The sequence below is a fragment of the Aquarana catesbeiana genome, linkage group LG04 (assembly GCF_042186555.1).
Source record: "Aquarana catesbeiana isolate 2022-GZ linkage group LG04, ASM4218655v1, whole genome shotgun sequence".
Taxonomy (NCBI): Eukaryota; Metazoa; Chordata; class Amphibia; order Anura; family Ranidae; genus Aquarana; species Aquarana catesbeiana.
The window spans coordinates 165,067,426-165,094,917 of record NC_133327.1 but is presented as its reverse complement, the minus strand read 5'-3'; positions in this window follow the sequence as shown (position 1 = coordinate 165,094,917).

The following is a 27,492-nucleotide window of genomic DNA, read 5'->3' as shown; positions in this document are numbered from 1 at the left end:
GCCCTCCTGAGTTAATACTTTGTAGAACCACCTTTTGCTGCAATTACAGCCAGGGCCGGATTTCCCACAAGGCCACCGAGGCCAGGCCTCGGGGCGGCAGTGGTACAGGGGCGGCCCGGCGCCGCTCCTGCAATGACTTCTCGGCCGCCCCCCACACTAACCTAGCAGCATGCAGCGCACCCGGACAACAGAGAGGTGGGGGCGCTGAAGCGCTAGAGTGCTCCTCTCCCTCCTCCTACTCTCTGTGTCCAGACGCGGCTCCCTCCGCTCCCACCGCCACCGCTGCTGTTTTTTTTGAGGCTTCAGCCTGTCCCCCCTCCCTCCTCCTGTCAGAGAAGGAGAGCAGCCGCCGGAGATCGGAGCGGCTGGTCTCTGTGCGGGGGGCGGGGGGGCACTTGTTCTCTTGTGTCTCTCACTCCCGCCCAAGCCTGTCTCCATCTGTTCCATCTGTTCACTTATGGAGGGGGAGTTGTCCTGGGGCTCTGTACTATTGAAGAGGGGGGGTTGTCCTGGGGCTCTGTACTAGTGAAGGGGGGGTTTGTCTGGGGGGGGTTGTACTAATGAAGGGGGGTTGTCCTGGGGGTCTGTACTAATGGAGGGGGGGGTTTGTCCTGGGGGGGTCTGTACTAATGAAGGGAGGGGTGGTTTGTCCTGGGGGGTCTGTGCTAATGGAGGGGGTGTTGGTTGACCGGGGGGGGTTTGTACTAATGGAGAGGGGGTTGTCCTGAGGGGGGTTTGTACTAATGGAGGGGGGTTGACCTGGGGGGGGTTGTACTAATGGAGGGGGGTTGTCCTGGGGGGTATGTACTAATGGAGGGGGGTTGTCCTGGGGGGTTTGTACTAATGGAGGGGCGTTTGTCCTGGGGGGTCTGTACTAATGAAGGGAGGGGGGTTTGTCCTGGGGGGGTCTGTACTAATGAAGGGAGGGGGGTTTGTCCTGGGGGGGTCTGTGCTAATGGAGGGGGTGGGGGTTGACCTGGGGGGGTTTGTACTAATGGAGAGGGGGTTGTCCTGGGGGGGGTTTGTACTAATGGAGGGGGGGTTGACCTGGGGGGTATGTACTAATGGAGGGGGGGTTGTCCTGGGGGGTTGTCCTGGGGGGTATGTACTAATGGAGGGGGGGTTGTCCTGGGGGGTATGTACTAATGGAGGGGGGTTGTCCTGGGGGGTTTGTACTAATGGAGGGGCGTTTGTCCTGGGGGGGTCTGTACTAATGAAGGGAGGGGGGTTTGTCCTGGGGGGGTCTGTACTAATGAAGGGAGGGGGGTTTGTCCTGGGGGGGTCTGTACTAATGAAGGGAGGGGGGTTTGTCCTGGGGGGGTCTGTACTAATGAAGGGAGGGGGGTTTGTCCTGGGGGGGATCTGTACTAATGAAGGGAGGGGGGTTTGTCCTGGGGGGTTCTGTACTAATGAAGGGAGGGGGGTTTGTCCTGGGGGGGTCTGTACTAAGGGAGGGGGGTTTGTCCTGGGGGGATCTGTACTAATGAAGGGAGGGGGGTTTGTCCTGGTGGGGGTCTGTACTAATGGATGGGGGTTTGTCCTGGGGGGGGTCTGTACTAATGGAGGAGGGTGGTTTGTCCTGGGGGGGTCTACACCCAGGAAAGTACACCCAGGACTCCAGAGGGAGAGGGCAGTGCTGAGGGAACACCATCAGAGAGAGAACCCCACTGCCCTGCGCCACCAGAGGGAAAGCCACACAGCCTGGCGCCATCCCTGGCGGAGAAAGGAATGGAGTCATTGCAGGAATACAGATCTGGGTGCTACCCAACAGACACGGGCAATTCAGAGTGAGCTGACTTCTGATCAGAGGGAACCGTTGCTGTATCGCTGGGTCAGGTGAGAGGGCCTATCGGCCATTATCTACTAATGTCCATAGGAACTGCAGTCTCCGACCGTCTCCTGTATCATGTCTGCAATCTCTGACCATCTCCTGTACTATGATTGCAGTCTCTGACCATCTCTTGTATCATGTCTGCAGTCTTTGACTGTATCATGTCTGGGGGCTCTTTCTGGTGGTGTGTGTGTGTGTGTGTGTGTGTGTGTGTGTGTGTGTGGGGGGGGGGGGCGGCATTGAAGGGCCCGGCCTTGGGGCGGCAAAGGGAGTAAATCCGGGCCTGATTACAGCTGCAAGTATTTTTGGTTATGTCTGTACCAGCTTTGCACATCTAGAGAGTGACATTTTTGCCTATTCTTTTTTGAAATATACTGTAGCTCCAGCTCTGTCAGATTGGATGGAGAGCATCTGTGAACAGCAATTTTCAAGTCGTCACAGATTCTTGGATTGGATTTAGGTTCACACTTTGACTGGGCCATTCTTAAACATGAATATGCTTTGATCTAAACCATTCCATTATAGCTCTGGCTGTATGTTTAGGGTCGTTGTCCTGCTGTAAGGTGAACCTCCGCCCCAGTCTCATATAGCGCTTTGCTTTTAGGCCAAAAATGTAAATTTTGGTCTCATCTGACCAGAGCACCTTCTTCCACATGTTTTCTGTGTCCCCCACATGGCTTCTCCAAACTGCAAAGGAGACTTCTTATGGCTTTATGTCAACAAAGGCCAGATTTGTGGAATACACGACTAATAGTTGTCCTGTGGACAGATTCTCCCACCAGAACTGTGAATCTCTGCAGTAGGGATGAGCTTCGTGTTCGAGTCGAACCCATGTTCGACTCGAACATCGGCTGTTCGATCGTTCGCCGAATTGCGAACGATATGGGCCGTTCGCGCCAAATTCGTGTGGCGCGTCACGGCCCATAATTCACTGCGGCATCGCAGTGCATTGCTTGCTGATGATTGGCCAAGCATGCACTATGACCCGCATGCTTGGCCAATCACAGTGCCGCCTTAACAGAGAGCCATAATTGGCCAAAGCCAAGGAGGCTTTGGCCAATTATGGCTCAGGGGATTTAGTACACGCCCCACACTATATAAGGCCGCCTGCACGGCGGCCCTGTGCAGTGTGTTCCGGTGTGCTTAGAGAGAGAGAGAGAGACAGTGTCATTTCATTTGAGTTAGCTAGATTAGGCAGGACAGTCAGTCAGCTAGCTGCACTTAAAGTGTATTGTGTATATATATGCATCCCAGGTGTTGCATATATATATATATATATATACACTGTATTCAGTTTAGCTAGATCCGTTCCTGTTATCTTCTAGACTATTTACATTTAGTGCAGTGCGTCCTGCTCACAGTGTTCAGCTAGATCCATTCCTGTTATATTCCTACTGACAGGCAGGCTTGTCTTGTTAAAGTATTTTGAAGAAAATTACTGGTGTTCTTTTGATCCTATTAGTACCACAGTCAGGCAGCTAGACTATTTACAGTTAGTGCAGTGCGTCCTGCCCACAGTGTTCTGCTAAACCTACAAGTAAGTGGGGTGCGTCCTGCTCACAGTGTTCAGCTAAACCTACAAGTTAGTGGGGTGCGTCCACCTCACAGTGTTCAGCTAAACCTACAAGCTAGTGGGGTGCGTCCTGCTCACAGTGTTCAGCTAGATCCGTTTCTGTTATCTTCTTACTGACAGGCAGGCTTGTCTTGTTACAGTAAATACAGCTACCTGAAGAAAATTGCTGGTGTTCTTTTGATCCTATTAGTACCACAGTCAGGCAGCTAGACTATTTACAGTTAGTGCAGTGCGTCCTGCTCACAGTGTTCTGCTAAACCTACAAGTTAGTGGGGTGCGTCCTGCTCACAGTGTTCAGCTAAACCTACAAGTTAGTGGGGTGCGTCCACCTCACAGTGTTCAGCTAAACCTACAAGCTAGTGGGGTGCGTCCTGCTCACAGTGTTCAGCTAGATCCGTTCCTGTTATCTTCTTACTGACAGGCAGGCTTGTCTTGTTACAGTATTTTAAAGAAAATTGCTGGTGTTCTTTTGATCCTATTAGTACCACAGTCAGGCAGCTAGACTATTTACAGTTAGTGCAGTGCGTCCTGCTCACAGTGTTCTGCTAAACCTACAAGTTAGTGGGGTGCGTCCTGCTCACAGTGTTCAGCTAAACCTACAAGCTAGTGGGGTGCGTCCTGCTCACAGTGTTCAGCTAGATCCGTTCCTGTTATCTTCTTACTGACAGGCAGGCTTGTCTTGTTACAGTATTTTAAAGAAAATTACTGATGTTCTTTTGATCCTATTAGTACCACAGTCAGACAGCTAGACTATTTACAGTTAGTGCAGTGCGTCCTGCTCACAGTGTTCTGCTAAACCTACAAGTTAGTGGGGTGCGTCCTGCTCACAGTGTTCAGCTAAACCTACAAGTTAGTGGGGTGCGTCCACCTCACAGTGTTCAGCTAAACCTACAAGCTAGTGGGGTGCGTCCTGCTCACAGTGTTCAGCTAGATCCGTTTCTGTTATCTTCTTACTGACAGGCAGGCTTGTCTTGTTACAGTAAATACAGCTACCTGAAGAAAATTGCTGGTGTTCTTTTGATTCTATTAGTACCACAGTCAGGCAGCTAGACTATTTACAGTTAGTGCAGTGCGTCCTGCTCACAGTGTTCTGCTAAACCTACAAGTTAGTGGGGTGCGTCCACCTCACAGTGTTCAGCTAAAGCTACTTGTAGAAGGTTGGTGGTGTTCTCATACTACAGGCAGGCAGTTGATTTTGCTAGCTGCAGTATCAGTACATATATATATATATATATATATATATATATATATATATATATATATATATATCCCAGCTTAGTGCAGCTACAGGCCATTAGTATGTCTGGAAGGCCAAGAAGGAGAGGCAGACAGTCACAAGCCAATAAGAGAGGGCAAGCAGGCTCTGTGTCTAAAGCTGGTCGTGGAGACGGTGCATCCTCATCAGCACGTGGCCATGGGACACGCTTGGCCTTTTTTTCGGCAGCTGGCCATGTTGAGCCGCAACATGCGGAAGACTTGGTCGAGTGGATGACCAAGCCGTCCTCATCCTCCTCATCCTCTCTCACCCATGCCCAGGGTACTTTGTCTGGCAAAGCAGCGGCCTCTTCCCTCGGCTCAATGTCATCAGTGACTCCTTCCCTAGCCCCACCATGTCCTCCTGAGGAGTCCCTCGAACTGTTTGACCACAGTGTTGGGTACATGCTCCAGGAGGATGCCCAGCGTTTGGAAGGCTCTGATGATGATACTGAGCTCGATGAAGGCAGTAACATGAGCACGGACAGAGGGGGTGCCCAAGAAGGACAGCAATCTGGCAGTCATGCTCCCCCTGCTGCAGCATACTGCCAGGTTTGCTCCAGTGATGAGGAGGGAGGGGATGATGAGGTCACTGACTCAACGTGGGTGCCTGATAGGAGAGGGGAGGAGGAGGCGGCACATCACCAACGAGGCAGGATGCCCTCCAGGGGCCAGCCTAAGGGCAGCACATTGACTGCATCACACCCCAAAGCTCCACATGTGCAGGGCGCTGCAGTCTCTGCGCGTTATTCAAAAAGTTCTTTGGTGTGGGCCTTTTTTGAGACGAGTGCATCAGATCGCACCGCTGCTATTTGCAACATATGTCTCAAGCGTATCTCGCGTGGCCAAAACATCTCCCGCTTGGGTACCACACGCTTGACCAGACATATGTTGACCTGCCATGCAGTTCGTTGGCAAGCGTATCTAAAAGACCCACACCAAAGAACAAAGAGGACCTCTGCTTGCTCCTCATCAGCTGAGATTTCCAACCCCACTAGACCTTCAGTCCTCTCTGAGACCTGCACTGAGAGGAATGAAGGTGTAGAATTAGGTGTGTCACAGCCACATACTTGTGGGCAATCTGATTTTGGTACACCGACGTCAGATTGTACCAGGCAAATTTCCCTGCCCCAGCTGCTGCACCGCCGAAAGAAGTTTGCTCCCAGCCATCCACATGCCCAACGGTTGAATGCTAGCTTGGCAAAATTGCTAGCACTTCAACTGCTGCCTTTTCAGTTGGTAGACTCTGCCCCCTTCCGTGAGTTTGTGGAATGTGCGGTTCCTCAGTGGCAGGTACCCAAACGCCACTTTTTCTCACGGAAGGCGATTCCGGCTCTCTACCAGCATGTGGAAGGCAATGTCCATGCCTCGCTGGACAGGGCGGTCAGCGGTAAGGTGCATATTACCGCTGACTCATGGTCCAGCAGGCATGGACAGGGACGTTACCTAAGTTTCACGGCGCATTGGGTGACTCTGCTGGCAGCTGGGAAGGATGCAGGACAAGGTGCAGTAGTGTTGGAGGTTGTTCCGCCACCACGCCTCCAAAATGCTAATGATTGTGACACACCTCTCTCCTCCACCCCCTCCTCTTCTTCTTCCTCCATGGCCTCTTCCTCGGAACCAGCGGTGCTCCGTAGTCGTTCAAGGGGCTACACAAGTACGCAGGCCAAAAGATGCCATGCGGTGCTTGAGCTGGTGTGCTTGGGGGACAGGAGCCACACTGGGGCAGAGGTTCTGTCAGCTCTGCAGGGGCAGGTTCAGAGGTGGTTGACGCCACGCCAACTTAAGGCAGGAATGGTGGTTTGCGACAATGGCACCAACCTCCTCTCTGCCCTCCGACAGGGACAAATGACCCATGTGCCCTGTTTGGCTCACGTCCTTAACTTGGTGGTGCAGCGGTTCTTGGGCAGGTACCCGGGCTTACAGGATGTCCTGAGGCAGGCCAGGAAAGTCTGTGTGCATTTCCGCCGGTCATATAATGCCAGTGCTCGGCTGACGGACCTCCAAAAGGAGTTTAACCTGCCCAAGAACCGCCTAATCTGTGACATGCCCACCAGGTGGAACTCAACGTTGGCCATGCTGCAGCGGCTGCACACGCAGCAGAGGGCCATCAATGAGTACCTGTGCGACTATGGCACCAGGACAGGGTCAGGGGAGCTTGGTTTTTTTTCCCCACGCCAGTGGGCCATGATCAGGGATGCATGCACTGTCCTGTCACCATTTGAGGAGGCCACGAGGATGGTGAGCAGTGACAGTGCATGCATCAGTGACACTGTCCCCCTTGTCCACCTGTTGGAGCACACGCTGCGTGGAATAATGGACAGGGCACTTGAGGCAGAACAGAGGCAGGAAGAGGAGGACTTCCTTAGCTCTCAAGGCCCCCTTTATCCAGACAGTGTTCCTGCGTGCCCACCGATCACACAGGAAGAGGACGAGGAGGAAGAGGAGGAGGAGGAGGAAGATTGTGTCAGTATGGAGGTGGAGCCTGGCACTCAGCATCAGCAGCAGTCTTTAAGGGATCAGTCCCAAGAAACACATGGACTTGTACGTGGCTGGGAGGAGGTGGCTGCGGACCATGTCGTCCTTAGTGACCCAGAGGACTCCGGACCGAATGCCTCAGCAAACCTACGCTGCATGGCCTCCCTGATCCTGCAAAGCCTGCATAAGGATCCTCGTATTCGTGGTATCAAGGAGAAGGACCAATACTGGCTGGCAACCCTCCTTGATCCACGTTACAAGGGTAAGGTTGCGGACCTTATCTTGCCATCGCAGAGGGAGCAGAGGATGAAACATCTTCGGGAGGCCTTGCATAAAGGTCTGTGCAACGCGTTCCCAGAGACTGGGAGGTTACAAACTCCTGTTTCTGGACAACGTGTTGCTGAGGCTTTGGTCAGTCAAAGAAGGAGCGGTGGAGAAGGTGGCCGTCTGACCGATGCGTTCAGACAATTTTTTGGTCCGCAGCCCTAAGGTATGATCGGTTCCAGCAACCATTGCCAGCGTCTGTTTTACATGGTGCAGGAATACCTAGGGGCAAGATCAGACTTGGACACCTTTCCCACCGAAAATCCTCTGGGTTACTGGGTCTTGAGGATGGATCACTGGCCAGAGCTTGCACAGTATGCAATTGAGCTACTGGCCTGTCCTGCATCCAGCGTTCTTTCGGAACGCACATTCAGTGCTGCTGGAGGCGTGGTAACCGATCACAGGGTGCGTCTGTCCACTGACTCGGTCGATCGACTGACCTTCATAAAAATGAATGAGTCTTGGATCACCACCAGCTACCAAGCACCTGATGCTGATGTAACCGAATAATTTTTTTTGAAATCTCAGATCCCTTCAAAGACTGCCTATGCTGATGCTGAGTGACTATCCCTGAGTAATTATCCTCTTCCTCCTCAATCATCACGCTGATAGCTTGTAAGAACATTTTTGGTTCTGGGTGCCACCACCAGTGCCTAAGGCACAATTTTTCAGCCCCTGTTTAACAGGGGCGTGTAATTACGATTTTTGATGTAATACTTTGCAGCAGGGCTCGTTCCTGCATTCCAACTAGAGTGTCTGTGAGGGGTTGCAGTGTTGTGGCACCAGCACCAGTGCCTAAGGCCCAATTTTTCAGCCCTTGTTTAACAGGGGCGTGTAATTACAATTTTTGATGCAATACTTTGCAGCAGGGCTCGTTCCTGCATTCCAACTAGAGTGTCTGTGAGGGGTTGCAGTGTTGTGGCACCAGCACCAGTGCCTAAGGCCTAATTTTTCAGCTCCTGTTCAACAGGGGCATGTAATTACAATTCTTGATCTAATATTTCACAGCAGAGCCCTGTGAGGGCTTACAGTGTTGTGGCCACAGCAACACCTAAGGCCCAAATTTCTGCTGAGTATATAGGGCAGGACCCTTTTTTCAAACAACTAACTTACAAACGACTCCTACTTGCAAACGGAAGGAGACAACAGGAAGTGAGAATAAATCTACCCCTAGGAAGGGAAATTCTCTCCTGTAAGAGTTAATATGGGAAAAACATTTCTCCTTTCCACTGATGCTTTCCAATCCATTGGGACAAAAAGTGAGGTGAAATCTTCTGAAGAGGAGGAAAGACAGCAAAACAAATGTCACAGGGGTGATAACCCTTCCCTATGTTTTCCAAAAAGCTTAAAAAAGATTTTTTGGCTGGAGCTAAACACGTTAAAAATGTACCCGTTCAAAATTACAAAGAGATTCTACTTAACAACAAACCTACAGCCTGTATACTGCTGTTCAGAGTATATAGGGCCTGGTGGCCCCACACCTTTCCTTATTTTAATTTGGGTGCGGGGTTCCCCTTAATATCCATACAAGACCCAAAGGGCCTGGTAATGGACTGGGGGATACCCATGCCGTTTGTCTCTCTGATTTTCATCAATATTGCCAGGACCCGACATTACATTAAACCCGCAAGCAGTTTTAAATGAGATTTTTTCCTTTAAAAATGACATTTGGTGCAGGGACTGTTCTAAACACGGGAAACACGCGTCACTTTACAGGCATACTATAGACACCCCTCAGGTACGATATTTAAAGGAATATTTCATTTTTTTTTTTTTACTTTAAGCATCATTAAAATCACTGCTCCCGAAAAAACGGCCGTTTTTAAAAGTTTTTTTTGCATTGATACATGTCCCCTGGGGTAGGACCCGGGTCCCCAAACCCTTTTTAGGACAATACCATGCAAATTAGCCTTTAAAATGAGCACTTTTGATTTCGAACGTTCGAGTCCCATAGACGTCAATGGGGTTCTAACGTTCGTGCGAACTTTCGGTCCGTTCGCAGGTTCTGGTGCGAACCGAACCGGGGGTTGTTCGGCTCATCCCTACTCTGCAGCTTCTCCAGAGTTACCATGGGCCTCTTGGCTGCTTCTCTGATTAATACTCTCCTTGCCCAGCCTGTCAGTTTAGGTGGATGGCCATGTCTTGGTTGGTTTGAAGTTGTGCTATACTCTTTCCATTTTTGGATGATGTATTGAACAGTGCTTCATGAGATGTTCAAAGCTTGGGATTGTTTTTTCAAAACCTAACTCTGCTTTAAACTTCTCCCCACAACTTTATCCATGACCTGTCTGGTGTGTTCCTTGGCCTTCATGATGCTGTTTGTTCACAAAGGTTCTCTAACACACCTCTGAGGGCTTCACAGAACAGCTGTATTTATACTGAGATTAAATTACACACAGGTGGACTCTATTTACTAATTAGGTGACTTCTGAAGGCAATTGGTTCCACTGCATTTTAGTTAGGGGTATCAGAGTAAAGAGGACTAAATACAAATGCACACCACACTTTTCAGATATTTATTTGTAAAAAATCTTGAAAAACATTTATAATTTTCCTTCTACTTCACAATTATGTGCCACTTTGTGTTGATCTATCACATAAAATCCCAATAAAATACATTTACGTTTTTGGTTGTAACATGACAAAATGTAGAGAATTTCAAGGGGTATGAATACTTTTTCAAGGCATTGTATCTCTGTCTTTTTATAGATCACATCTGTCATAAGTTAATGGATAGCTATCGCTGTCCTGGACAAATGCTTTAAATATCTTCAATGCTCCTGTTTAACAGACCCAGGAGAAGCAAGCAACAAATGAAAGTCAGAATTTTATCAGTTCAGGGACCCAGAAAATGTTGATCCTGAAGAATGAGAGTGACAGGGAACTTGTTTTTTCAGAAAGGAGCCTTATTAGACTTAATTCATATGGCCGTAAAAAAAACAAAACAAAAAAAAAACAAACGCATATACAAGTGTTTTTTAATTATAGATCTGAAAGCAGCTGCATTGTTTTCAATGGAACCATTCACACAGGTGCATAAACATGAACTGCTTTCAGATCGGTAAAACACAGAATTCATATATCTGTGTCTAAGAACATGCACTTTACATCCCAATGCAAATAAACACATGTATACATGTCTAAAAGCGCATAAATTAGGTATAAAGAAGGGGAAATTAATTATGTACGCCTACACGTCTTTACACATCTATACTCAAGTATTTTACAGATCGTTGCGCAGGGACCTTTTTGCCCCAGGGAACAAACTGTGAAAGTTTGGGCAGGAAATATGGTACTGGGAGGAAACCGTGGCAGAAATAAAAATCACCTCACAAAGAGCTCACAGGCACTCACTGCAGCTGAAGCAGCTCCAGTCACCTCACAATATACAGCATCAGGGCGCTCTCACAGACAGAAAATGTCACAGCAAGACTCTCCATTTGAGTCAGATACAGAACAAATCCTCTCACAAACTTCTCCACAAGCCTCCTCAGAATCCCCAGTAATATTATTACAATTTGAAAAGATGCTTCATAAGGCTTTAAAACAAACCTCAGACCAAATAACAAAAAGCCTAACCAAAGAAATAAGAGAGCTGGGAAACCGCACCGCAGCCTTAGAAATAAAAATGGATGAAATTGAAATTACAACCCAAGAAAATATAACAGAATTGGAACAATTAAAAAAAGAGAATTTAATACTTCAAACTAAGCTTGAAGATTACGAAAATAGAGCCAGACGTTCAAACTTGCGCATAAGGGGAATACCTGAAACTGTGACAGACCTGCAATCTACTATTACTGCTCTATTACAAGTACTAAAGCCAGATATCCCTATTGAACGTTTGGAACTGGACAGAGTACACAGAGCCCTAACAGCCAAAAAGAAAGATGGACCCCCACGTGATATAATCACAAAATTTCATTATTACAGAATGAAAGAACAAATACTAATTGCTGCAAGAGAAAAAAGAACTTAATTTTCAAGGACACAATTATCAAATTTTTGCTGACCTATCCCAACTTACTATTACTAAAAGACGATCCATGAAACCCCAACTAATGGAACTGCAACGCCACAACATTATGTATCAATGGGGCTTCCCCTTTTCAGTCAGATTTAACTACCAAGGTACAATTTACAGAAGCAGATCAGCAGATGAACTACAACAAACCCTTTTAAAATTAAATCTGACAGAACCCACAAGCAGCAACACTCCCACACGCAGAAGAATGGCGTCATCTTCACCTTCAGGCAGCACCCAGAAAATTTCAGAACAAAATGGGAATCATCATTCTCACAAAAGAGGCCGTTATTCCACATCATCCATGGACCAAGAAGATTCAATGGACTGACATCCTAATTCCTGATATCTCTTCATTTATTATACTAAGAGATGGTTCTCTATAAAAAACCTGTATTTATAACTGAATGTAACTGCATTCTGATAGTAACACACTGTGTGGGATCAAGTTACATTCCAGTTATATTTCTTATTACTTCTGATTCATATAGCCTTAGAATATATAAGTGAAATAAGGAAATTCTTGTTCAGTTATATATTATCAGGTAATAACAATAGATTTATTACTTTTTAGGACAAATATGTTTCAATAATCCAGAAGTAATGGAAGCTTTTTCTTTCTTTTCTTAAAACAAATATATTATTACCTAACTAGTTCCTAGAATTATGTTTTTGTTTATTCTAATCTGAAGCAATACAACCTCAATTTTATGAGTTAACATATCTAAACAGTTACATATGAATAAAATATGTAATTGTTTACGCTAAAAGGGTTAAAATCCCAAAATAATTCAAACTATCTTCATCAATACCAAAGTTATTAACAGTACCTTTCTAACTGAATTATTTAGCCTAGGGCAAGACTAACCATATACAACCACCCTGGAATAAATAATTTCAACAAAAACTATATTCTGCACTCCAATTAATGAAACATCATTTTGATGTCTTTTGACATAGCACTTCTCTCTTGTAAGCGGAAGATCCGTGTACCCCCATTAGCCCTCCTCATTCTCCCAACCATATTATGTGGGAGTGTGAAGAAGGCACTTATTCCCCTGAGAGAGATATTTATTCTCTTTCACGGGTAAATTGTGATTACTTGCAAAAAATAATTTATACAATGTATCATCTAATCTCATATGTTTTTTGTTTACTCTTTACTCCAGAATTCACTGGTTTCTTTTCTATCTATTCATCTCTTCAGTCCACACAGGTTGATCTGCGCAGCCAGCTCTGCATAACAAAAAGTAAGTCAAAACTATTTGATCTATTGCCATGGCACCACTGAATATACTTTCCCTGAATGTTCAGGGAATAAATGTCCCTCAAAAAAGGACCAAAGCCTTCCGTACTTTCCATAACAAGAAGGCTCACATAGTATGCCTCCAAGAAACACACTTCACCAAAGATTCTACTCCAAAATATATTTCTCCTTTTTATCAACAAATTTACACGGCTTCTGCCTGTACCAAGCAAAGGGGAACTCTAATTGCATTTCACCGATCCACACCATTCACCTTATCATCAGAAATTAAAGACCCAGAAGGTAGATACCTGATACTCATGGGTTATATAATGGATACAGCAATCACGGTGATTTCCTACTACGCTCCTAATAAACAACCTACACCATTCCTCTCACATATATTACAAGTGATTAATACACACAAAATAGGAACAGTGATAATGTGTGGGGATTCGAACCAGGTCCTCCTCCCATTTCTAGATAAATCACCTTTTACACCATCCAAAATAACCTCTAGATTACCTTTTTCTCAACTTCTTTCCAAATACAATCTGGTAGATTCATGGAGAGAAAGTAACCCAATGAAAAAGAAATTCACTTATTTCTCGCACCCTCATCAAACCTTCACCAGAATAGATCATATTTTTCTAACAATAGGAATGATACCAGAAATTATTGCATCAGATATAATTCCGATTACGTGGTCTGACCATAATGCAGTATACACTACTATAGCCTCAGCCATACCAAAAGCGCATGACCCAACGTGGTACTTACCGGACATAATGCTCAAACACCCACTACATCAGATGGCCATTGAACAAGCTTTAAAGGAATACATATCAATTAATAATACAACAGACATCTCCCCAATAACACTGTGGGAAGCTCATAAGCCTGTCTTGCGTGGTACAATACAAAGACAAATGGCACTATTTAAACGGGAACGCAAAAATCTAGCAAAAAAACTAGAACTCAATTTTAATGCAGCCTACATATCATTTCAAGATAATCCATCTCAGAGTACAAAATCTCATCTGGAAAAATCTAGATTGGAATACGATCTATTTCTCACTGAGTCAGTTGATAAATCCCTCAAACGCTCCAAACACAATTTCTACATGAATACAAACAAACCAGGTACATATTTGGCTCGGGCATTAAATTCAACTAACAAATCTTTCAAACCAATACGTTTGAAATTATCTAAAAATGTTTACACTTGTAATCCAGTTAAAATAGTCCATAAATTTCACTCACATCTCGCAACTTTATACAAGACAAACAATGAATTTAATCCTACAGAAGCTGAATCCTTCTTCTCAAAAATAACCTTACCTGAGTTATCTCAGAATCAAAAAAGCAGTCTGGATGAGCCTATAACTATAGATGAAGTTGCTAACGCCATAAAAGACCTAAAACTTAACAAAAGACCAGGCCCAGACGGCTACTCGGCTTTATACTATAAAACATTCTCAGAAATACTCTCTCCCATTCTCACTGAAACTTTTAACAAACTTCTAGATGGACATTCTTTTCGGCAAGAAACACTAATGGCAATTGTTTGTATGATCCCAAAACCCCTTTCTGATGATACTTCCTGTGTGAATTATCGGCCTATCTCTCTGTTAAACCTCGATATTAAATTATTAGCAAAAATAATAGCAAAACGCCTCAATAGCATTATAGGAAAATTAATACATAGAGATCAAGTAGGCTTCATGCCAAATAGACAGGCAGGCGATAATATACGCAGGGCAGTGTTATTGGCACATATTGCTAAAAAACGGAAAATCCCTTTATGTTTTCTATCTCTCGATATTAAGAGGGCATTTGACACAGTATCCTGGCAATATATGCAATATTCATTACAAAAATGGGGTTTTGGACCCCACTTTTTAACATCGATCAAAGCATTATATAATAAACCCAAAGCCTATATAAAATATGCTGGATACAAATCTGAAGCCTTTAATATCGAAAGAGGTACCCGACAGGGTTGCCCATTATCTCCCTTATTATTTGCCCTTATACTCGAACCCATGGCCCATACATCAGAACAAACCAAACTATAACTGGCATTGAAGTAGGAGGTATTACACACAAATTATGTATATTTGCAGACGATATATTACTTTTTCTATCATCACCACGAGTCTCTGGTCCTAACTTAATACCAGCTCTTGATGGATTTGCAGCCCTATCCGGCCTTATGATTAATCCTAAGAAATGCCTAGTGCTTAATATTTCACGCACAAACATTGAATTGATCCCGGCTAGGGCTGCACTCCCATTCACATGGGCAGAAAAATCAATCCCATATCTTGGAATTCATTTAACAGCATCTCATTCTGACTTATTCTCAACCAATTATCCTCCTGTATTAAGACAGATCACAAATCTAATAAAACAATGGTCGCAACTTCCCTTATCCTGGATAGGGAAGATTAATGCAATCAAAATGACTATTCTACCCAAATTGCTTTATCTATTCAGAGTCCTCCCTATTCCAATTCCTTCCTATTTTTTGAGAATAGTACAAAAAAGAGCAACTTCGTTTATATGGGGCTCTTCTAAACCACGTATACCTATACACACACTACATCTTCCCAAAAATAAAGGAGGCCTGGGATACCCTAATTTTACTAACTACTACAGAGCAGCACATTTGGCCAGTCTGTCCAAATACCATGCAAAACAGGAAATCCCATTATGGGTATTTATAGAGGCTTCAGAAAATGACCCTCTATTAATATCACATTTATTATGGCTTGATCCTAAAGACCGCTTTAAAATTCATAATCCCATAACTAAACACTTCTTATCTCTCTGGGATAAACTAAAAACCAAATATCAGTTACAATCTCCACACAATCCTCTCCTTTCTTTTATCAGAAATCCGGCCTTTTATCCGGCATGGATCTACCCAAATTCTTTTAAAGCTTGGACAACATCAGGCATTCAGACACTAAATGACTTCATAGCATCTAAATCATTCCTTTCATTCCCATCGCTTAGAGAAAAATATGATCTACCAAACTCTGAGATATTTAGATATCTCCAAATCAAAAATTTCTATACACCATTCATAAAGGGGGATACACCATTATCCCAATTATCCATTTTTGAATCAATCTGTACAAAAGATCCATTTGCTAAAGGTACAATTTCAGCACTTTATAATCAATTATATGGAGTAGCAAATCTTAATAGACCCTCTTACGTTCAGAGGTGGGAGGAGGACCTGGGACGAACTTTAGAAGACACGGACTGGTCTAATGTATGGCTCACATCTAAGTCATCTTCACCCAACATCTTAGCACTGGAGACAAATTATAAAGTCCTAACTCGCTGGTACCTTGTACCCGCTAGAGTGGCAAAATATTCACCTAATACCTCAACTCTTTGTTTTCGAGGATGCCCAGAAATAGGCACATATTTACACATATGGTGGACGTGCCCAGTAATCCAAACCTTCTGGAAGGAAGTCTTCGTGATTGCATCTAAAATATTTAAAAAAATAATACAACCAGATCCATATTTAACTTTACTTAATCTAAAACCGGAATGGTTAACACTCTCTCAATTCAAACTTATGATCCAACTAATAACGGCTGCAAAACAAACAGTGGCCAAGGCATGGAAATCTCCTACATTGGTACTAGCAGAAACAATTCACAGAATGAATAATACAATGCTAAGATGGTAGCCATCGATCAAAATCAAATTCCAAAATTTGAAAAACTTTGGCATCCTTGGATAAAACAACAGTTCCTGTCAAATTTCAATGACTCTGTCCTGTTGCCATGGTAACAGATTAAATGACTTACAGAGACACCCATTCTAAGGCTTCAAAGAGAACTAAAAAGAATAATAAACTGACGAGCGGGACAACCTTGTGGACCATACCTCTACCTTTCAACCCTTTTTCTTCTTTCTCTTTCCTTTTCTCCACCTTACGATTAAAGCTCATTATCAGAATTTATTTGACCTATATACACTCTACTTGTAAACAATATGTATAGTAGGTATAAATCATTTAAATACCTACAAAAGTAACTAAGGAAATGATATATATCTTTAATTTAGGTTTACGTGAACCCAATGTTTAATATTTGAAATTTCATGATATTTACCTATATAAACCCTACTGTAAAACAATGAGCTTACTTTATAGATCCTTGTAAACTTACTTTATGTATCTTTATGTATCTTTATAACATTGTATACTCAATAAACTTCTTTTGACAAGGAAAACACATGTCTAATTACATTAGTAACATTTTTGTGGCCATGTGAATGAAGCCTTATTAGGCTAACTTATCTCATGATTTGTTTTCTTTAAAAGAGAGAGGTATTGTGCTTATAGCTTGTAAAATGGTGTTGGTCTTACTTTGTTTAATTCTGAGAATTCTGGGTGGAGCAGTTCTCACTTTCTGCCACTAAATGTCCCGATGTGTCCTTAATTCCTTAGCTGAAATTGTTTTGCCAGGAAAAACCAAGGCATTGCACCTGTGTGTCCTCTGCCATGGACTCAAGGAGCTATGTTGGGGGAGCCTGTGTATTATTGGTTGTTCTGAGAATAGGATGGTATTTTTAGACAGAGTGGTACTTTATAAACCCCTGCTGGGTCAGTCTGGGAGCCCAGTAGTGTGCAGAAAGTCAGTAGGGACCTGCTTGTCAGGCAGGGATAGACTAAGCGTATGGACAGGTTCCTTTAGTGATGGGAAAAACAAAACAAAAACCTATGAATTTGGGAGGTATCAAGAAGGAGACCACAGGTTACCTACCCACTCACTTATATAAAGTGGGGCTCTATGGCCAAAGCATAACGCATATAGAAAGGAGGGCAGATAGACAGAACTGCCTTAAGGACCATAACTATGAGCCTCTGAGGTATGGTAACAATCTGTTACTATAGCCCGGAGGCTCATAGTTATGGTCCTTAAGGCAGTTCTGTCTATCTGCCCTCCTTTCTATATCCTTTAGTGAAGGGACAGTCTAGGGCATTTGCAATCTTTTACCCTAGAGGAACCCTCAAAATAATTTTGAGGTTTCTTGGAACCAATGATAGGATTTATTATATGGACAGTTTACAGTAAAATAGCATGATCAGTAAGCAATTGAAAAGTTTAACCGCTTGCCGACTGCCAGTAGTACATAGTGCCAGGAGTAGTGGCTCCCCCAGGCACTACAACGTACCCTGGCTTAGAGGCAGGCGCATCCTTGTTGATCTGTGCTGTGATTGGATACAGCAAGAGTTTGGCAGAAGGTTACAGCCAATTATTTTAGTTGTACACCGGCTGATCGGCTGTGGCCAACCACAGCACAGAGATCTGTTTTTAAACATAACACACAGATCTGGCTTGATTTCTCCCAGGTAACATTTATTGTTCAGAACTGAAAGCCCCAGCAAGATGATCTGTAAGAAAAAGCAGCACACATACACTTGCGTACACTTGTTAGGCACACAGTTAACCCTTGTATTGCTCTCCTGATCACTTCTGTCACCCAGCCAGTGTCACTAATACAGTGCACAGTGTACAATATTATCACTGATCACTGTATTGGTGCCACTAGTGACTTCAGTGTCAGTTAGTCAGTTAGTGTCCCTCCTAGCCAGCATCAGTTAGCTCCAGATTTCCAGCCACACTATCACAGTCACACTAAACGTCGCTGATAAACACCATTACTACCCTGTTTCCCCGAAAATAAGACCTAGCGTGATTGTCGGTGATGGCTGCAATATAAGCCCTACCCCCCAAAAAAGCCCTAGTTAAAGTCCTTGTAGGTCTTATTTTCAGGGTAGGGCTTATTTTCGGGGAAACAGGATAGGGCTTATTTTGAGGGTAGGGTTTATATTGCAGCCATCACCGACAACCACGCTAGGTCTTATTTTCGGGGAAACAGGGTAGTATAGTGTTTGTACAGATCAGTATGTTGATCATGATCAGAACTATACTAGTGTTCCCAAAAGTATAGTGTCCCCAAATACGCAGTGTTAGCAGGATTAGCTCTGATCACTGCCCACACTTGCCACATGTAGCAGAACACATTTTGGCCTAAATTTATGAAGAATTAGATTTGATTGGATAGGTTTTATAACAGAAAGTAGAAAATATCAATATTTTTTAAACATTTTCAGTCTGTTTTCATTTAAATAGTAAAAAATAAAAACCCCAGTGGTGATCAAATGCCACAAAAAGAAAGATCTATTTGTTTGAAAAAAATAATATCATTTTATTTGCATACAGTGTATGACCAAACAATTGCAAGTTAAGGTAGTTCAGTGCTGGTCATGAGGGGGGTAAAAACCTCTGGAGGTCAAGTGGTTAAATAAAAGCATAAGAAATATGGCATGCCTATAATAATTTGACAACAGAGTTGATTATTTTTCTTGCTCTTTATGTCAATCATTAAAAAATGAATATTACTGTACTATTTGTGGTTGAGAAAAGCCTTTTTACATTGATGGTTAATTAAAAAAAACCCTTTCCACTGGTGATCAGTATAGAAGTGACCTCGCCCTTATGTTGTGTGCTAATGGAAAAAAGTTCCTTTAGGCCCCATTCACACTAGCGCGTTTTTTGATGCATTTTGCATTTTGCAGAAATGCACGGGAATTTTTTAACATGGGTTCCTATGGAACATGTTCACATCAATGCTTTTTTGTATCTCTGCGTTTTTGGAAAGGGTCGGGGACTTTTTTTCATGCAAAAAGCAGCGTTTTGCATATAATGGTTTTCAATGGACAAGCATCAAAAACGCAAGTGCACCGTTTTTGCAGCGTTTTTGATGCGTTTTTGGTGCGTTTTTGCCGTTTTTTTTTTATTTTTTTTTTTTTTTGTAATTTTTTTTTAAGACTGTAAAAAAAAAAAAAAAAAAAAAAAAAACGCAAATCGCGGCAAAAACGCGGCAAAAACGCGGCAAAAACGCTACAAAAACGCTGCTCAAAAACGTGGCAAGCATGAAAAAAAAAACCTCCAAAAACGCTCAAAAGCAACATGCATAGGTGTGAATCGTTTTTGAGCAGCGTTTTTGTAGCATTTTTGAGGCGTTTTTGCCGCGATTTGCGTTTTGCGTTTTTTTTTTTTTCATTTTTTTTACAGTCTTAAAAAAAAATTACAAAAAAAAAAAAAAAAAACGGCAAAAACGCACCAAAAACGCTGCAAAAACGTTGCAAAAACGGTGCACTTGCGTTTTTTGATGCATTTTGCAGAAATGCACGGGAATTTTTTAACATGGGTTCCTATGGAACATGTTCACATCAATGCCTTTTTGTTTCTCTGCATTTTTGGAAAGGGTCAGGGACTTTTTTTCATGCAAAATGCAGCGTTTTGCATGTAATAGAATTCAATGGACAAGCATCAAAAACGCAAGTGCAGCGTTTTTGCAGCGTTTTTGCAGCGTTTTTGCAGCGTTTTTGATGCGTTTTTTTTTTAATTTTTTTTTTATTTTTTTTTTAGACTGTAAAAAAAAACTGTAAAAAAAAAAACGCAAAACGCAAATCGCGGCAAAAACGCCGCAAAAACGCCGCAAAAACGCTGCTCAAAAACGTGGCAAGCATGAAAAAAAACCTCCAAAAACGCTCAAAAGCAACATGCATAGGTGTGAATCGAGCCTTATGCTGGCCATACACTATACAGAAAATCGGCCGAACCCATTTTCGAAAAACGGACGTTCGACCGTGACCGCAAACGATCGTGCCATCATATAATGACCGATAATCTGTTCAGTGGACATGAATAAATAATTTTGTGTTCGTTTTTTTACATATACCTAGTGCAGGCAGTTCGGACGGGAAACACATTAACCTTGCAATTTATCGTACGTTCGGCAGAAATTTTCCAAACATGCCGTTCGTTTTTTTTTCCACAAAAACGTCACAAACGATTATCGATTTGTACCCACTAACTTGCCGAAAAACGAACGAAGTGTCCATACGAACGATTTTTCGGCCGATTTTCTGTATAGTGTATGGCCAGCATAAGGCTCGATTCACACCTATGCATGTTGCTTTTGAGCGTTTTTTGGAGGTTTTTTTTTCATGCTTGCCACGTTTTTGAGCAGCGTTTTTGCGGCGTTTTTGCGGCGTTTTTGCCGCGATTTGCGTTTTGCGTTTTTTTTTTTTTTTTACAGTTTTTTTTTTACAGTCTAAAAAAAAAAAAAAAAAAAAAAAAAAAAAACGGCAAAAACGCTGCAAAAACGGTGCACTTGCGTTTTTGATGCTTGTCCATTGAAATCCATTACATGCAAAACGCTGCTTTTTGCATGAAAAAAAGTCCCCGACCCTTTCCAAAAATGCAGAGAAACAAAAAAGCATTGATGTGAACATGTTCCATAGGAACCCATGTTAAAAAATTCCCGTGCATTTCTGCAAAATGCATCAAAAAACGCGCTAGTGTGAATGGAGCCTTAGGCTCGATTCACACCTATGCATGTTGCTTTTGAGCGTTTTTGGAGGTTTTTTTTTCATGTTTGCCGCGTTTTTGAGCCGCGTTTTTGCCGCGTTTTTGCCGCGATTTTGCCGCGATTTTGCCGCGATTTGCGTTTTTTTTTTTTTTTTTTTTTTTTTTTCATTTTTTTTTACAGTCTTACAAAAAAATTACAAAAAAAAAAAAAATAAAAAAAAAAAAAAAAAAAAAAAAACGGCAAAAACGCACCAAAAACGCATCAAAAACGCATCAAAAACGCTGCAAAAAAGGTGCACTTGCGTTTTTGATGCTTGTCCATTGAAAACCATTACATGCAAAACGCTGCATTTTGCATGAGAAAAAGTCCCCGACCCTTTCCAAAAACGCGGAGATACAAAAAAGCATTGATGTGAACATGTTCCATAGGAACCCATGTTAAAAAATTCCCGTGCATTTCTGCAAAATGCAAAATGCATCAAAAAACGCGCTAGTGTGAATGGGGCCTAAGGCTCCATTCACACCTATGCATGTTGCTTTTGGGCGTTTTTGGAGGTTTTTTTTCATGCTTGCCACGTTTTTGAGCAGCGTTTTTGTAGCGTTTTTGCGGCGTTTTTGCCGCGATTTGCGTTTTGCGTTTTTTTTTTTTTTTTCATTTTTTTTTACAGTCTTAAAAAAAAATTACAAAAAAAAAAAACAAACGGCAAAAACGCACCAAAAACGCTGCAAAAACGCTGCAAAAACGGTGCACTTGCGTTTTTGATGCTTGTCAATTGAAATCCATTACATGCAAAACGCTGCTTTTTGCATGAAAAAAAGTCCCCGACCCTTTCCAAAAATGCAGAGAAACAAAAAAGCATTGATGTGAACATGTTCCATAGGAACCCATGTTAAAAAATTCCCGTGCATTTCTGCAAAATGCATCAAAAAACGCGCTAGTGTGAATGGAGCCTTAGAAAGGCTGGTCTATGATCATCCATGATATCTCCTTTTTGTTAGGCCCCATTCACACTAGCGCGTTTTTTGATGCATTTTGCATTTTGCAGAAATGCACGGGAATTTTTTAACATGGGTTCCTATGGAACATGTTCACATCAATGCTTTTTTGTATCTCTGCGTTTTTGGAAAGGGTCGGGGACTTTTTTTCATGCAAAAAGCAGCGTTTTGCATGTAATGGATTTCAATGGACAAGCATCAAAAACGCAAGTGCAGCGTTTTTGGTGCGTTTTTGGTGCGTTTTTGCCTTTTTTTTTTTTTTTTTTTTTTTTATTTTTTTTTTTTTTGTAATTTTTTTGTAAGACTGTAAAAAAAATGAAAAAAAAAAAAAAAAAAAAAAAAAACGCAAAACGCAAATCGCGGCAAAAAAGCGGCAAAAACGCCGCAAAAACGCGGCAAAAACGCGGCTCAAAAACGTGGCAAGCATGAAAAAAAAACCTCCAAAAACGCTCAAAAGCAACATGCATAGGTGTGAATCGAGCCTAACTGGTGATGGGAATTTTTCTGCATGCAATCAGCATACTAGTCTGGTGTGAGCATGCACACAGCTGGGAGAGAGCAACATCCGTTTTACAGTGATCAGTCACATGCAAATTCTCTTAAAGAAGCAACAGCAATTCTCTTAAGCCTCCCTACAGCACTACTGAAATTGTCTTATGTTTGATGTTTTAAGGGAAAACTTGTGTCACCTGATGTCTCTGTACCATAGCCACATGTGAGCCCACCCAAAAGCCAAATTTGTACATGCCTCTAAAATTCTTAAAAATATTTTTTAATACAGTTGGCATAAGTACCTGCAATTTTATACTGGTTTCTGTATTTCCATGCATAACATGGAGAGGGGGGAAGCAGCATTGTGAGTGTGATAACTCTGTCAGCATATTACTTTTTTGTTCATTGTGCAAGTTTGAGGCAGGTCCATAACCCAAACAAGCCCAATCTTTAGCTACAGTGGAAAGAAATTTATAATGATATCATGTTTACCAATAATTTTCCTTTCCTGGTGCCAATTCATGGCAGCATAGATGTCCTAGTAAGCCCGCCTACTTCTGCCTACAGGACCAGTGCAAAACTATAAAGGTTTGATGGCCACACAACAGCCAATTCTCTGTAAAACACTGAGAACAAACTGGGAGGGCTTAGCATGCTACCATTGGTTGACACTAGTAATGGAAAATTATGGAGAAATATGATACAATTTTTTGTTTTCTCGGTACCAATATGGCAGCATACATCTGATATACCAATACAGGACTAGGAAAGCAAGCTCAAGTAAATTCTAGTTTATAAAGAAAGGAGGTAACTCCAGGCCTTCTTACCAAACACAGCTGCAGTGTGGAGTGCTAATCCCATTCCTAGTATCGTAAGAACCTACTTTAAGAGGACCCACCATCTGTCCTGCCTCTCATCTCTGTCAGCAACACTGTGCAAGTTTCCTATAATGCTAAGATGCTTCTGGTCAAACGTGCAGTAATTACTCATGGTGGCTCAAGCCCAGCCGACTTGTAGGCTCCTTGAATTAACTTTAGGACGCATTATGTCATTACTCCTTCTACCCTTGTTGGCTCCTAAGGAGCTAGGAATACCTATTCTGACTACCTAATGGCTCTGTCATCTGAATATGTGCTCCCATTGATCTATATGCATCAAGGATTTCCAAAATAAATAGTTAGTTACATAGTTAAATAGTTAGTCAGGTTGAAAAAAGTCCATCCAGTTCAACCTTAAAAACAGTAAAAAAAAAAAAAAAAAAATATTGTACAATCCAATATACCCAATTTTATACCCTCAGTTGATCCAGAGGAAGGCAAAAAACCCCAGCAGAGCATGCTCCAATTTGCTACAGCATAGGAAAAAATTCCTTCCTGATCCCCCAAGAGGCAATCGGATTTTCCCTGGATCAACTTTACCTATAAATGTTAGTACCCAGTTATATTATGTACATTTAGGAAAGTATCCAGGCCTTTCTTAAAGAAATCTACTGAGCTGGCCAGAACCACCTCTGGCGGGAGTCTATTCCCCTTTTTCATCGCTCTTACTGTGAAGAAACCTTTCCGTATTTGGAGATAAAATCTCTTTTCCTATAGATGTAAAGAGTGCCCCCTTGTCCTCTGGGTTGACCGTACAGAGAATATGGCTGGCCATACACTATACAATTTTCTTGTTCAACTTTCCTTTAGATTTACCAAAACCATATAATATGAGGTCAGACCTAAACCCTTTCAATTTGTATGCAATCAGGCAGGCCCTTGTACTACATAGTTGAAGGTAAATCTAAAGGAAATTGAATAAGAAAATTGTATAGTGTATGGACAGCCTAACTCAACACCAAGTTAACTATATGGACCCCTTATATATTTGAACATGTTGATCATATCCCCCCTTATTCTCCTCTTCTCAAGAGTGAATACATTCAGTTCCTCTAATCTTTCCTCATAGCTGAGCTCCAAATAAGGGTGACACTAAGTCCCACACAATCTTGCCAGCGCTCCCTATGTAATCTTGGCAGTTCAGCGGCTCTACGTGACTTTCTCTTCCTTCGTAAACCATAAAACTATATGTATAGCCTGTGGCCCTGTCACAGAGCTTATACATCTTGACCCCGTATCTGGAACGCTTGCTGGGAAGATAATGTTTGAAAGACAAGCGGCCAGAAAATTTAATCAGGGACTCATCAATGCAGACAACTTGATTGGGAGTAAACAAGGCTGCAAAACATTGGCTGAAGTGGTTTACGAGGGGACGAATTTTGTAGAGCCAATCGTATCCAGGGTCTCCACGAGGACGACAGAGTTCATTGATGTTGAAATGCATGAACCGCCAGATCTGCTCGTATTGTGCCCTGGCCATGGAAGCAGAGAACACGGGCGCATGGTAAATTGGGTCAGTGGACCAATATGACTGCAACATACTCATTTTAACTATGCCCATGTCAAGGGATAGGCCCAGAAAGGTCTTAAATTCAGAAACAGTATTTGGTTTCCAATCTCTGGCAAGGGAGGACTGGGGATTAGCGGCGATGAATTGACCAGCATACAAATTACTTTGGTCCACAATAGATCTATAGAGATCTTCCGTGAAAAACGGTGAATAAAAATCAAGTGACACCTGAATTCCGGGTTGGCCAGTGAATGGGGGAAGTATGGGTGCTGCAGAAGTGGTGGGCTCCCAAGTAGGATTGGCAAATTCTGCAGGAAGGACACTATGGACACGACGGGCCTGTCTTTATCTTCTTGGTGGCAGTGGGACACTACTTGTGCTTGCCACCTTGCCAGCTTGAACTGCACTTATGGGACTTGCCACGTCACCACATGATACTGCAGTGCTGGATGTATGACCAGGGTGTACTAGGCCGCTGGTGCTTGCCAGTTTACCAGAAGAATGAGCGGCACTAGTACTTCTCTGCTCCATACGAGAGCCCTGCAAGTCTTGCACCTCAACAACAGCTGAAGAAGATGTAGGTCTGGTATGCCTGACCTTGGCAGGGACCACAACTCTGTCGTCAGAGCTATCTATCATGGAGCTGCTGTGGTCTACAGGATCGTATTCTGAGCCTGAATCTGTCAGATGAGTGACTTCCTCTTCACTATCTGTCATGCTCAGAAACGTGTAAGCCTCTTCACTACTGTACCTTCGATTTGCCATTTTGGGCTCTAAATTTACTGGTACAGTAGTGAGACTCACAAGTAGGGATGAGCCGAACACCCCCCCCGATTCGGTTTGCACCAAAACCTGTGAACGGAGCGAAAATTGGCGCAAACTTTAGAACCCCATTGAAGTCTATGGGACTGGAACGTTTGAAATCAAAAGTGCTCATTTTAAAGGCTAATTTTCATGGTAAATTAAATCCTAAAAAGGGTTTGGGGACCCGGGTACTGCCCCAGGGGATATGTATCAATGCAAAAAAAAGTTTTAAAAACTGAAGTTTTTTCGGGAGCAGTGATTTTAATGATGCTTAAAGTGAAAAAAAAGTGAAATATTCCTTTAAATATCGTACCTGGGGGGTGTCTATAGTATGCCTGTAAAGTGGCGCGTGTTTCCCGTGCTTAGAACAGTCCCTGCACAAAATGACATTTTTAAAGGAATAAAAGTCATTTAAAACTGCTTGCGTCTTTAATGTAATGTCGGGTCCTGGCAAAATGGATGAAAATCAGTGAGAGAAAAGGCATGGGTACCCCCCCAGTCCATTACCAGGCCCTTTGGGTCTTGTATGGATATTAAGGGGAACCCCGTACCCAAATTAAAAAAAGGAAAGGCGTGGGGCCCCCAAGCCCTATATACTCTGAACAGCAGTATACAGTTGGTGCAAACAAGACAGGGACTGTAGGTTTGTTGTTAAGTAGAATCTGTTTGTCATTTTTAACTGGTACATTTTTAAAGTGTAGCTCCAGCCAAAAAATCTTTTTGGGGTTTTTAGTGAAACAAGGATGGTTCATAAAGCATCAGTAGAGAGGAGACACGTTTTTCCCATAATAACTCTTACAGGAGAGAATTTCCCTTCCTAGGGGTAGATTTCATCTCACTTCCTGTTGTCGCCTTCCGTTTGCAAGTAGGATTCGTTTGTAAGTTGGATGTTTGAAAGTAGGGGCCTGCCCTATATACTCTGCAGAAATTGGGGCCTTAGGTGTTTGTGTTGCCACAACACTGTAAGCCCTCACAGTTACTCTTGGTGGGAGCAGGAACGGGCCCTGCTGTGAAATATTAGATCAAGAATTGTAATTACATGTCCCTGTTGAACAGGGTCAGAAAAATTGTGCCTTTGGTGGTGGTGGTGCTGGTGCCACAACACTGTAAGTCCTCACAGTTACTCTTGGTGGGCGCAGAAACGGGCCCTGATGTGAAATATTAGATCAAGAATTGTAATTACATGTCCCTGTTGAACAGGGGCAGAAAAATTGGGCCTTAGGCTCTGGTGCCACAACACTGCAACCCCTCACAGATACTCTAGTTGGAACGCAGGAACGAGCCCTGCTGCAAAGTATTGCATCAAAAATTGTAATTACACGCCCCTATTGAACAGGGGCTGAAAAATTGGTCCTTAGGCACTGGTGCCACAACACTGCAATCCCTCACAGATACTCTAGTTGGAGCACAGGAACAAGCCCTGCTGCAAAGTTTGCATCAAAAATTGTAATTATACCCCTCTGTTAAAAAGGGGCTGAAAAATTGGGCCTTAGCCACTGGTGGCGGCGCCCAGAACCAAAAATATTATTACAAGCTATGATCATTGAGGAGGAAGAGGATAGTCACTCAGCATACCAGGATAGTCACTCAGCATCAGCATAGGCAGTCTTGAAGGGATCTGACATTTCAAAAAAAATTATTCAGCTACATCAGCATCAGGTGCTTGGT